The 12,446-nt window shown below is 42.0% G+C and overlaps 1 long non-coding RNA gene across 1 annotated transcript; it reads right to left on the bottom strand.

Annotated features, from left to right (window-relative positions):
- Positions 1 to 1,553: 1,553 nt before the first annotated feature.
- On the bottom strand, positions 1,554 to 5,466 carry LOC143339054 (uncharacterized). The gene is made up of 2 exons (XR_013079293.1): positions 5,357 to 5,466; positions 1,554 to 5,112 (listed from the first exon to the last, which is right to left on the bottom strand). It is a non-coding gene; the product is annotated as an uncharacterized LOC143339054 (long non-coding RNA).
- Positions 5,467 to 12,446: the final 6,980 nt, after the last annotated feature.

Genomic DNA, 12,446 nt, shown 5'->3' with positions numbered 1-12,446 from the left:
CATTCATTCCTACACGTTCTTCTCTCAACCAGTGGCCCACCCCTCTCGCTGTTTCCTTTCCTTTCGACATCAGCCCGGGTTATTTTTAGCTCCGTCCAGGGGGAGACGGAGAGAGAGAGAAAATGACACAATCCCTTATAAATGGGTGGATGAAAGGAGGAGGAGGAGGAGGAAGAGGAGGAGGAAGAGGAGAAAGCGTGGGTGCATTGAGGATGGGTGCTCATTTGAATATTCATAGAAACAGCTGTGTTCACAAAGGTGCTGAGACGGCGATGGGCACGTATGCATGGATGAAAATCAATAGAGGCCTCCACCGCTGAGAGGGTCGGATGATAGGCTTGGTTAATAAGTGGAGCATACGAATTAGAAGTTGCGGGGGACATGCTAATGTGATGGAGCCATAACAATGACAGCAGTTGCAGCAGGAAGAAGATTTTATAGGGTGGCACTGAACAACCATATTGGCTGTGCTTAAGATCTGTGGCTGAGGTAATCTCACTCTCTCTAAGAACATATGCTTATTGCAACTTTTTGCCTTCAGTATACTTCTTATGCCAAAAGCCAGCTCTGTGGCTGCCTTGTCTTCAAGTGCACACGTTCATGGTACCAAGAGGATGTATCCTAATCACTTTGGTGATCCTCTGTCTTTTCTTGTGGCGTCACCATTAGTTTAACCTGCAAATCTAATGACACTGCCCCCAGCCTCAGCAGTACTTTGTTTAGTGAACTATGTTGGTGAACATCGTAAACATTATACCTGCTAAACATCAGCATGCTGACATTGTCATTGTGAGCATGATAGCATGTTAGCATTTAACTCAAAGCACTGCTGTTCTTCACACTCTTCTTATTGAGATGTTGTGCCTTTGACAAGGTTAAGAGGACCTAAGGATAGAGGGTGTCTCATGCTGTACAGATTGTAAAGGCCAATAAAGGCTAATAAAATGAGCAAAAGTCAACCTGTTTCTGTTTATCTGTACTTGTATTTTGAGCAATAATAGAAATATGCATTTTATTGCGTATTGTATTTTTCTGTGATTGCAACTGAACTTAATATATTGCAGATAAGATGAGTTTAGACCAACCTGGACATGGAACATCCTGGAAATAGAAGTTCAAAAGGAAGATATTAAAATGGCATTTACCTGCGGTACCAAATGGCATAATAATTGACCAAGAACTTGTATTTTCTTTGTGCAGTCAAATGTTCAAAGATTTACAGTAGTGCCATTTCAAATTTTGGATGTTTATTCCTTGAGGTCCACACTACTGATCTGAATCTGTGCACTACTGCATCTCTGCATGTAGTGTGTGATGGAAAAGCAGCAGTACTGTTGTATCAGAAGATGATGGCTCCAGGTGTGGTTTGCAGTGACCATAATGTTAGTACAGAGCGAGGAAGAGGTTCAGTGAGGGAGGAATGAGGTCATATCACTCAGAACCTCCGCTCGCTGCTCTCTAAAGCCTCTGCATGAATGACTTCATTAATGACGCTACAAGGCATTTCGGCCGCGCATTCCCAGCACGGTGGAAAGAAATGTTGACTGTAGAGCTTGTTTCCAAAACAGACTGTTGCATTTAATCCAGTGCTTCAGCTTACAGTAAACAACAAAAACGTACAATTTACGCACACTTAAGAGTGACAAAAAATAAACTCCTTGATAAATATATTTGGTATTTGTGGTAATTTACTAAAGGAACCGTATCAAAGTGGGACTTAAGGTATTTTCATGCACACCATAACACTCACACCGACAAAAAACCAACAACAACAACAAAAAAGAACATTTCTGCCTCTCTTGGGCTACTCTAATACTGGCACCACTTGGCCTGCACAGCTTACAGTAACTGCACCTTACAGAGTAATATTGATGTTGCAAGTCAAAGGCACTCAGAGAAAAGCTGCGCCATGCCATTAAGCTTAAAGCAAACCACTTAAGCAACTGAATAGTTTCATTCCAAAACCATATTTATCAAGTTTGTCATAAAAAAATACAATCTGAAATTTACTCGAGAATGTTAAAAACAAACAAAAAAAACATATTTCTGTCCTTAAAAATAACTTTAATTAAAACCCATAATGTGCTTCAGTTCACTGGGAATTTCCACTTTGTCTGTGCCTGTCTTTAAATGGCAGATGTCTCATTTTGGAATGAAACAGGTACAATTAACACGCACAGCAACACACTTGATATCATTACAACCAGAGAGCTGTTTGAAACAGAAGTAAAAACGAAAGGCAACCGCCTCAAATAGATACATACTGTACTGTATGTCTAAATTTGCTCTGTCTACTCAAAATAGATGATACATAAACAATCTTTACAGTTTGTACAAGGATGTACAAGAAGACACTCACTGTTAGAACATTCAGAAATGTGGCTACACTCTTAGTCTGACACAGTAGTATTTGTGATATGTCATTTAGAAGAATACACAGTATTTCAGAACGTATATGTGTGTACACGAATGAACACATCAATAGGGATTATCTTAGATCATCTTGGTTTCATGAGCAGACTGTGAAAACACCCCATAAAACTGGATAGGCGACATGGAGGAGGAAGCAGGGAAACAGAGGGAAACAGATTAAAGTGTAGCACGGTGCACGCGCGCACACACACACACACACACACATACAGTACACATTTCTACAGCTGCTGCTCCACATGATAACAGTAGTCATGCAAAGAAAATTAATCAAATAAAATAAAAAATAAAAATAAAAAAAATCCCAGGTAACATTTTATCAAAAGAGACAGAAATCAAATATCAATCAAATACAATAACATTGCTACAGCTGAGGAGAAGCTGCTGGGTCTTCCTCAGAACCACACCACCTGCTGCTAAAGCCCATACACATCATAGTTACTGTGACTATATACTGCTACATTTTGGCTCCGCAACTAAGAGTTCCTTCAAGGAACGATTTACAATAGCTAGTTTCAGTCATCTGATTCTGAAAGGACAATATCCAGGACAAATGCAGCAAGACAAGTTTTCACAATAGCTACCATTCTGTCATAAAGTGAACCTGATCCACAAGGAATGACAAGTTAAACCTTCAAGTGTGTCCCCAGGGAAGGGTTAACATCCCATATCCAGTCAACGACACAAACAATATATCCTTCCTTGAAGAGGGGGAGAATGGAGGTTATAAGGAAGGAAAAAATAGATTTTCCCCTCAACACTCATACCTATATGTCCAACAGTGTTGCCTTTGCTGGGTTCAGCAGGAGGCAAGGATAAGAGAAATCAGGTGGGCAAGGATGAGGTCATTATACTCTTTGTTGGTGTGTGTTCACTGAAGCATGCCTGTAATGCTATTTCCTACTCATACTATGTACAAATCATCTATGACAAATCCAGGAGTGCTGGGAAAAGCAATTTCATCTGTGTGTACTGAAAATGCAGCCCATTACCTGCAAAGCTTAGTACTTCAGGCTGTGGTGACTTTATTGATCGGCACAGCTGGATCGTGATTATCCACCCCAAAGCTTGGTGGCAGGAAGGAAAAGTGATGACCTTTGTGCCTGATAACACAAAATTGTACTGCAGACAGAAACATAAGAATCGTGACAGAGAGAGTGCCTGTGTGGAGTTGTTCACCCTGGGAAAATTTGCTAAGCACGCTTACTTCTTTTGCATGATTTTGTCTGATTCCCTGCTTCAGATACAATCTCTCACTGCGGCCGGGTACTTTCGCCTAATGAGGGAAAGTGCTGGAGCAGTCGTAGACGAAGTGACATACGAGCAAAAGGGCACCTCAACAGCGTTTTTTTAAGGTGGGGAAATCTTGTTCCATTAACGTCTGCAAGCCAGACCAAGTTTGACATTGGCAAACTTGTGGTCCTGGGCTCCTCTACAATTCCCTTGGGATGAAAACCCCTCTGGAAGGCAATTGCACAGTTAAACTAGCATGCACGAGCTCAAAAGTCTGACAATTTCTTTGCTCTGATTCATAGCTAACACCTCCTGTCCCACACAGGGACAACTCTTCAGAGAGACTGTGCACCGTCAAGCTGCAGATAGAGGATCAGGAAGTGTTAAGTAACTATTCTTAAGGTGCCTATCTCTCATACATTACCCTGACACGAGAGGCCAGTCGTGGAACGATGATCTCTAGTGTGCTCTGGGTAAAGTAAATCCATAATAGGAAAGAACAGGAGAAAAAAGGGGAGGGGGTCTAGTGTCACACATACTTAATGTAAGGATTGCTATGCTAAACTGGCCTTTTTCTGAATATTGAATCTGTCTGAGTTAACAGAAAGTTTCCCTGGCAAAATGTTTCCAATACTATTCAACTCTTCTTCATCTGTCTGTTATGGTGCATAGAGGAAAAGCATGGATGGTCCCTACATCTCATTCTTCTTATTCAGATGTCTTCAAAAAAGTCCAACTTGAAGTGTTCCGTCCTGACCTATGAGGATCTTATTGTAAGTCCCTCCTTCATCACAAAGTACCCTGATCAGCGGTGAAGAATCCACCCTCCTTCTTTTTCCTCCTCCTCAGTCTGTGGGCCCTCCAGCAAACGGCTGCCACAAGCAGCATCACTACACCAGCGCACAGCAGTGCCACTGACACCACCTTGGTCTGGAGCAACGTGTCAAAGGTGAAAGTCACCCCAGTGCCTGCCATGCCAATCACAAGGGATATCACGCCAAATGGGAACACGCAGCGGTACCAGGACTTTTCTGTCCCGCCTGTAGCCTGGGCAAGTCTCTCCAGCGTGGGAAGAGACTCTGGAGGTTTGACTGGGTCTCTTTCAACATTTTCCTCCCCTTGTCCTCCTTCTCCACAGCCATTCAAACCCTGGTTCTGGTTCTCAGAGTCCTGGGGTAAGGTGTTGGCCTCGCTGCTGTTGCCGCAGTCCAGGTCTGGATGAAGGACCGGGGCCGGGGGTTGGCGGCCTGAAGAGCAGCCCATCTCGATGTTGCTGTCCTTGGGAAACGATGCGAGAAAGGCTGCCCGTTGGCGGCGGACCTCTCAGCGTGCGGCCAATGATTGCTACAGGCACTGATGATGCTACACAGGGGTTCTCTTAAGCTATTTCTAGTGCTGTCAGTGAGGTTGCTGCTGTTGTTGTTGCTCTCAATACTTGCCAGCATGTGCCTGCAATTGGAGAGATGGAGAGAGAAGAGCTGAAAATAGAGGAGTGGGAGATGAGAAAAAAAATAGAACAGCAGACCTAGAAGACAAAACTGGAGAAACATTTCATCTTGGCCACAGATTAAAACACTGAAAAAGAAAATGGGAAAATAAAAAGATGAACGAGAAAAGAACAAAAGACAGACATATGTCTTATTTTTAGCCTCACACACGCGCACCCACGCAGCTGTAAAGAGGATGCACTCACCCTGTATATTCAGTGTCCATCAATGGGTGAATGCTCTTAGTGCAGCCTCGTCTCCTGAGCTGCTCGCGGCGGCAGCAGCAGCAGCAGCAGCAGCAGCGATGTGTGTGTGTTGTGATGCCGATGTCCACAGACTATATAATCACAGAGGGGAGGAGGAGGGGCCTATTGGAAGTGGCAGACAAGATGCGAGGCTATGATTGGCTCCCTCAGCAGACTGATTTCAGGGGAGGAGGGATGGGGGTGAGGTCAAGTGTTCAGCGGTCTCATTCAGTGATATTAATTCATTATTTAGGGTGACGAGGAATTTGAGCTGTCCCAAAGGTACTGTGTTGTTCAGGGTCTGCTGCAGACTGCAGAATGGAAGTGATGCTGGGTTTTGTAAAAGCACAAAAGATGCAATGTGACATTGATAGCAGTTGGATAGAACAAACATCACTGCAGCTTTTATCATAACATGCTATCAGCTGTGATTCGCTGCATCCCTGGTTTGGTTGTACATGTGCACATTGTATGTGCTGCACATCCTGCATGTCTATTACCATCTATCTCTATCTACGCATTTTTTTTACAAGGCTGTTGGAGATTTCCTACACAGGGCAATGCTTGAACATCATTACAGTTAGGTGGAAACCCTATCTCAAAAGTGAAATGTGTCCTTAACCTATAACATTTTGAGATTATTCAGTGGATTTCATGCCACATTTCAGCAGCCTGAGGGTTGACTTTCTAAGCTCATAGAAAAGCATGATATGTAATTAGTGACAATTAAGAATTAGGGGGGTTTCACACAGCTGCAGTGGCATGTAGTCAGGATTTAAGTCAAACCATCCACTTCACATTAACTGAAACATGGTTCTCCCCACGCTTCCCTCTGTCTTCCAATTGTCCCTCATCATGTGCGTCATCAGTGTTACCCTGCACAAAGGCATGACAGCCATTCTTGTCACGGTCACTGTCCTAATCAGATTCTCCCTATATATGTCCCCATGTTGTTCACGCTCCCTTTTCTCCTCTCAGACAATGACAGTGAGACACATGAGCCAGCAGCATACATCCCTGGGGACAGCTCGTATCACTGGTAATAGAGCACACAGTGCATCATGTGTATGTGCTTGCAAGCACGCATCCATGTGCGGTGATCTACATTTCCGGGATTTTCTTGTTTCTTGAGGTAATGAAATTTCCCAATCCGCAAGATCTGCTATAATTATCCCGAGTACGATTACGGGTGATATGTCACGCACAGCTGCTCTGGAGGCAGGAGCAATCCCACTGGTTGACTTAGACCTCGAACAGTGGAGCCACAGAACCACAGTTTTTTATTACTGAAGCCCTGTGAAAATGTCAAAGGTTAAGAATATGGCTGAATTTTGAATCAGAGCGGAAGTGGTTTGCTGCTGCTCCTATATTGATGATAACCAATACACAGAAGGCTCCAAGCAAATGTTGTTTGGACAGTGACATTGTGTCCCTGGACAAAAATAGTTCCGGTTGTTATGTTGCTTCCACATGAATAATGGTACATTCAGACCCTCTCCCCAGGAAATACTGATTATATTATTAGTATGAAAAATGCATATGTCTTTTTTTTAATATAATACAGCAACATATGATTAACAATTTATTTGTTTTTGAAATGGTCGCAATCAGACAGTCACACTATGACATCCACTCCTCATACAAAGATGAGTATTACTCAGTGCTTGTTTATGCCATTTATGTGTATCTATATGTAAATTATATTCCTGTCTCATTGCTTTAGGCCTGTGGTGTTTGTATCCAAGCTGTCTTTGATTGCACATGGGAGAAGTCTGCCTTCTGGGCTTTCTGCCAGAAAGTCAGGTGATGTAGTAGAAATTCCACATACTGCAGGGAGAAGGTTGTGGTGGATGAATGGGTCAAAACAGGATGTTCACCCAAGAGACTGGCGTTCATCCCATGTGAAACCAAAAGTCAGCTTTGACTTACTATACTTAGACGTAGTTGACTTGTTATTTTACTTTTAAGGATATAGAAAACTGCTGAATGCACACTATGTACATAAACTTAAGCAGAATAGCTAAATAGGCCCATTTGTGGTAATGACATATTTCAATGTTGCTAGAACACCCAGGAGGGGGTCCAGCTGATGGCCAGATAACTTCCTGGACAGCGGCACAACTTTCATTTGAAATGAGGTTTGTTTACTGGCCTTGAGCACATGCTGTTGCTCTTCAGATAAATAAAATGCTATGAATCCATTCCTCGTCTTTAGCAAGCAGGAGACTTTTCAACATCACACCTTTTTTCAATCAGTTCACAGCAGACGTTTTGACTTGTCATAGCAGGAAAAGCATAGGTGGGATTAGCAGCATTAATGATGGTTAAATTCTATTGAAACGTCCCAGCAGGCCGTGTCAGTGAGCTGGCATGAACAATACCAGGGCACAGAAACTGGCACGGAAAACAAAATGCTTAATAATGTATAATTAATTATGTCTGTTCTTTTCCTGCTTTCACATGTCACGTTGTTTGAAAAGGCCTGCTATCGCCAGATCAAGCTCTAATTACCTGCTACAGCTAATAATCTAATACTACAAGAGGTGATGCAACTTCAGAGGTTTAAACAGGAGTTGTAGCGGGTTTCACTGTATTTGAAGAGTCCACTGCTAATCACATGTATCATTTGATCTTTACTTGTGTCACTGCTAATAATTTCATCATTGTCAGTTTTTGTTTAAGCACTCAATTGTGCTTGTGGGTAGCTTTGCTAAATATGATATATGTCATGATACTAATAGTAATGCTAATAGAGTAATGCTGCTATTTTTTTCTTTTTCCTTCCTCTCTTTTTCTTTTTACCTTTCTCCTTATTGTATTGAATTACTACAGAATGAGTGCATTTATTTAGCATTTGACTATAGATGTTTTGTCTAACACTTAGTGTAAAGTACCTTTAAAGTAGTAAGCTACTTTTTCTGAGTAGCTAGCAATGGCTTGCTATCAGCTAAAGTGTAGAGCTACTGCTTCCAAAGAAGAGCAGCTTGCAGTGTTGCTAGCCACAGTTTCAAAGCAGTTTCCCAAACACTGAAGGCAATGCTAATATTATAGGTTTAGCTAGGTTCAGCAGGGTTGCTGAGTAGCGTAACTGCTGGCTCAGGTGATCAAAGTTAGCTTCTGCTTACAGAAGCTAACTTTGATATGGAGAACACTGGATACACTATATTTAAAGTTTAGTGTCCGTCCCATTTCCTGCTCAGCTCTCTGTCTCTGTTACCAGCAAAAATTTCTCATTCTCACTGTGGACATTTTTACTCATAGCATTAAAAATGGCTGCCTTCTGCTCTGGTGTTTCCAAGTCAAGGGTATTACTGGCTGACAAGGCTTGCTGGTCCACCTGCCAGTGATTGGAAGCATCATTAATGTTATTGGCTGCACCTGTGCTTTTCCTGCTACTGTAAGCCAAAACATCCACGGCAAAAGAGGATCCGAGCAATATTTGTGTATGAAAGCTACAAGTGTAGTTTTAGAGTTTCCCTCTACTTTACATGAAATGACAGTGGTCTCAGGTGTTGCTAGTAATGGGTTAATGGGTCATTGTCTCAGTTTAATTAGCAATATGCAGGTAGTGAAGCACTTAGCACACTGAGTACCGAAGTCAGTCCCTGTGTACTCATAGTGGTACCCAAGAGCCAACTTCTCTCATATACTGTGTGAGACCTTGCCAGTATCCTTTGTTGTTGGATTAAAAGCGTCTCAGTTCATCTGAGGGTAAGACAGCACATTTTCTATTCAAGCTTTTTGCTCATCATGTGTTGTATTGTGCGTCACAACGTGAAGTGCTGTGTGCTTAATTTCAGAGCCGTGAGTCATTTTATTTTTGCATTCTCTGTTTGGTTGTTGAAATTGAAGCATGAGCCGTTTCCAGTGTCATTAGTGCAGTCTTGGTTCTCTGATTTTATTGTATTTGCACTTTAATTGGAGATCTTTGAGCCATTATGATGTAATGTGGATATAATCTAACTGTTGAGGTTGAGGTTTTAAAAGTGGGTATCTTGAATAAGTCTGGTTAATGATGTTAATCGAAAGATTACAATGTCGTAATCTTTGCTGTTTGCACGTCAGTAATCAGTTTTTTTCTGGCTCGAATGAGCACGTTTAAGCTTTTTGCTGTCACTCGTCTTGATGACGTCTCATTGAGCCCAGAGCTCAGGTAAGCACCCTCCATAAAGCATCTCCAAGTGTTGATGGAGCAGAGGGCAAATGCAGCCAATCTGCAGTAAAAATGTTGATCATAATTTTAATGGGCCTCTTCTGACGCATGTTTAGTTCATTTTACCACTGGTGACACCATGGTAAATGTCATGAAATGCCCAAACAGCCTTTTCCAGACAACAATTGTTTACACCCTTGTGCTGTCAGCCATAGCGAATGCCCTTTGGTGCTGCTATGTGATGTGTTGTTGTTGTGTCACAGCCACAAAGGAGCCTTTAAGTAGTGAAGCAAAGGCTCAGATAACCCTCTTAATCTGATCGCTTGTGAAATCACCAGAGGTGTAGGTGATACTGTGCCGTTACCTTGCAGCATGAAGCCTTATTTGCATGGTTGTTTTGTGTGTGTGTTTGTGTCCGTCTGTTTGTGGAAGACGGTCGTTCAAATAACAGCAGCTTTCAATAATGGATAGTGTGAGCATTTCAACACACATGGTGGGAAAAAAAACATGGAGAGAGGAGGAGGAGGAGGAGGAGGAGGAGGAGGAGGAATGGATGAGAGCTATAGAAAGATCTTACACGCTACTGCCTGCTGTGCTGCCGTCACCTGTTCATGCTCAGTAACAATGAGATGTTTTGTGCCAGAGATAGATATGAACCAACACACACACACACACACACACACAACGTAAAACCACCCATTGTACACATGTAATGCAGATTCTTTGTGGGTCACTGGAGCTGCTGATTGTTTGAAGGTGAAATGAACAAAGAGAATATCTCAGTGCAGGAAGTTGGAGCACACTCTGGTTGTAATGTGGAGGTTGTGCATGTGTGTGCATTGTGTGGCTTGGCTGACAGTAGCAATTAGGGATGTACCAAACGTAATTTTTAGCACATGCAAAGCGCCTATTGAGATTCTCAAATGAAGCTTTGAATGTCTGCTGAATCATCATCCTAAAAAAGAAAAAGAAAAAAACTCAACAAATTCTGTTCTTCACCCCTCCCCCAATTTTAAAAATACCCTACGTGTTTGCTCAGAATCCATCATTTCTGTTCAGTTCCGTGGTCAGAAAGTGAATGAGGAGAGTTACACACTTTATTGTGTCAACAGCAGACACAGCTAAAATGAAATGTGTACCAAACAGTTGTGAAAACAGCTGATTTTCCATGTTGAACATCCCGAGCAGACTGATGCTGTGATAGGAATGACGCTGCTCCTCCATCAGCATGGAAGCTAACTCCATTTACTCTGAATACGCATACTAAGGGGTATTACAAATAAGGTGATTATACCATGTAATATGGTGTTAACACGAGGCACAAAAGGCACAAAATGAATTCAGATTTCCTTCTGAAAGGATTTGAGGTAGTCTACAGGCTTATAAAGAATAAAGGTTTTAACTGGAAGGACTTTTATTTGTTGTTTGCTGCTAACAGTAGAGCCATTAAACTGTCACACCATGAAACAAATTCTGTTCTTCTCCGGCACCTACTCATGCTCACCTGTGACCTTCTTGCTGTGTGTGTGTGTGTGTGTGTGTGTGTGCGTGTGTGTGTGTGTGTGTGCGTGCGTGTGTGTGTGTGTAAACCAGACCAAACTGCCTTCATGTGGGAGTGATTTGAAAGAGAAAGGCAGAATGTAACATCAGCTTGCTTAGAAACCAATCCTTTAGTCTATAGTACTAGAAGCAGTTATGAATGGAAGGTTTAAATGGGTATGGGATTTGTTGTCAGCAGCACCCCCATTAGGGTGACATTAATTTAATTTTATGAAACATCTTGCCTCTTGCGTCTATAACAAAGCGTGTTAAAAGAAGATTGATATGGTGAAGGAGACATACTGTATGTGTTCATGTGTATACACTGTATATGTGCATGCATGTGTGGTTGGTTTGTATTTGGTCACGACCAGACCAGCAGCTTTCTTCTTGTCTGGGAACAAGCCAGCATCCCATCTGTCCAAACAACCAAATCCGCCGTCACGACAATAAACACATTTGTACCTGTGGAGTGGCTCACAGCCTTCCAGGAGGACGATGCTTGTTGGAAGGCCAACGTGCGTCACAGCAAAGCACGACGTTAGAATGCAATATATGATACAAGAAAATGTGTCTGAAATGCGGCTAGAACAGGGATTTGGCAGCATGAATCACTGAAGAACGTCAAGGAAAATTTTATTGATGGAGTTATGCCACCGAAGAAGATGAGAACCAGGACAGATTAGAGCTTACTGGTTGGGTAAACAGCACAGACATGACAGGTAAAGAGGACTCTCATCAAGAATTGCATCTCTGATTCTCACTATAAAAAAGGAAATAAGCAAGAAGAAGATAAATCTGCGTGTAAGAAGGACAGTGGAGAGGTTGAAGGACGAATCACTATTTCCTGTTTTAGTTAGTTTAATTTTATGTTTGTATGGATGCTCCCACAGGTTAATGATACCAGATCTTAGATAGTGAAAGGATCATCTGAAACTCGATCTGTCACCCATGGGTAACGCCTCATGCTTCTTCTAAACAAACAGTCTTTAATTTCTTCTATAAATCTGTATCCTGACATTTTAAAGTAAAGCCATGCCTTTGGGTCATTGTCATTACTCTGCAAACAATCAATACAAGCAGCTACATATTACTTAAAATTGATTTATATATTTCATCTTAGTTAGAGTAAGCTTTTACAGTAAACAGAGCTTTACATTAGACAATAGAAATATTAATACTGCTTCTACCATTAACAGTCCCACAGTATCATCAGTTCTAAAGCTTTACAGAAGCTGATTTCTTCTTGAAGGGCATCTTGTTTACTGCTGATGTTCACCTTCATTGCTGTACAACTCCTCTCCAGAGCTTTTTCATTGTCCAGTTTTTGATGAAGCCTCTGGAGTTCTCCATGAAGGG

Source organism: Chaetodon auriga, chromosome 20 (assembly GCF_051107435.1).
Source record: "Chaetodon auriga isolate fChaAug3 chromosome 20, fChaAug3.hap1, whole genome shotgun sequence".
Lineage (NCBI taxonomy): Eukaryota > Metazoa > Chordata > Actinopteri > Chaetodontiformes > Chaetodontidae > Chaetodon > Chaetodon auriga.
This window is presented reverse-complemented; position numbering and strand designations above follow the sequence as displayed.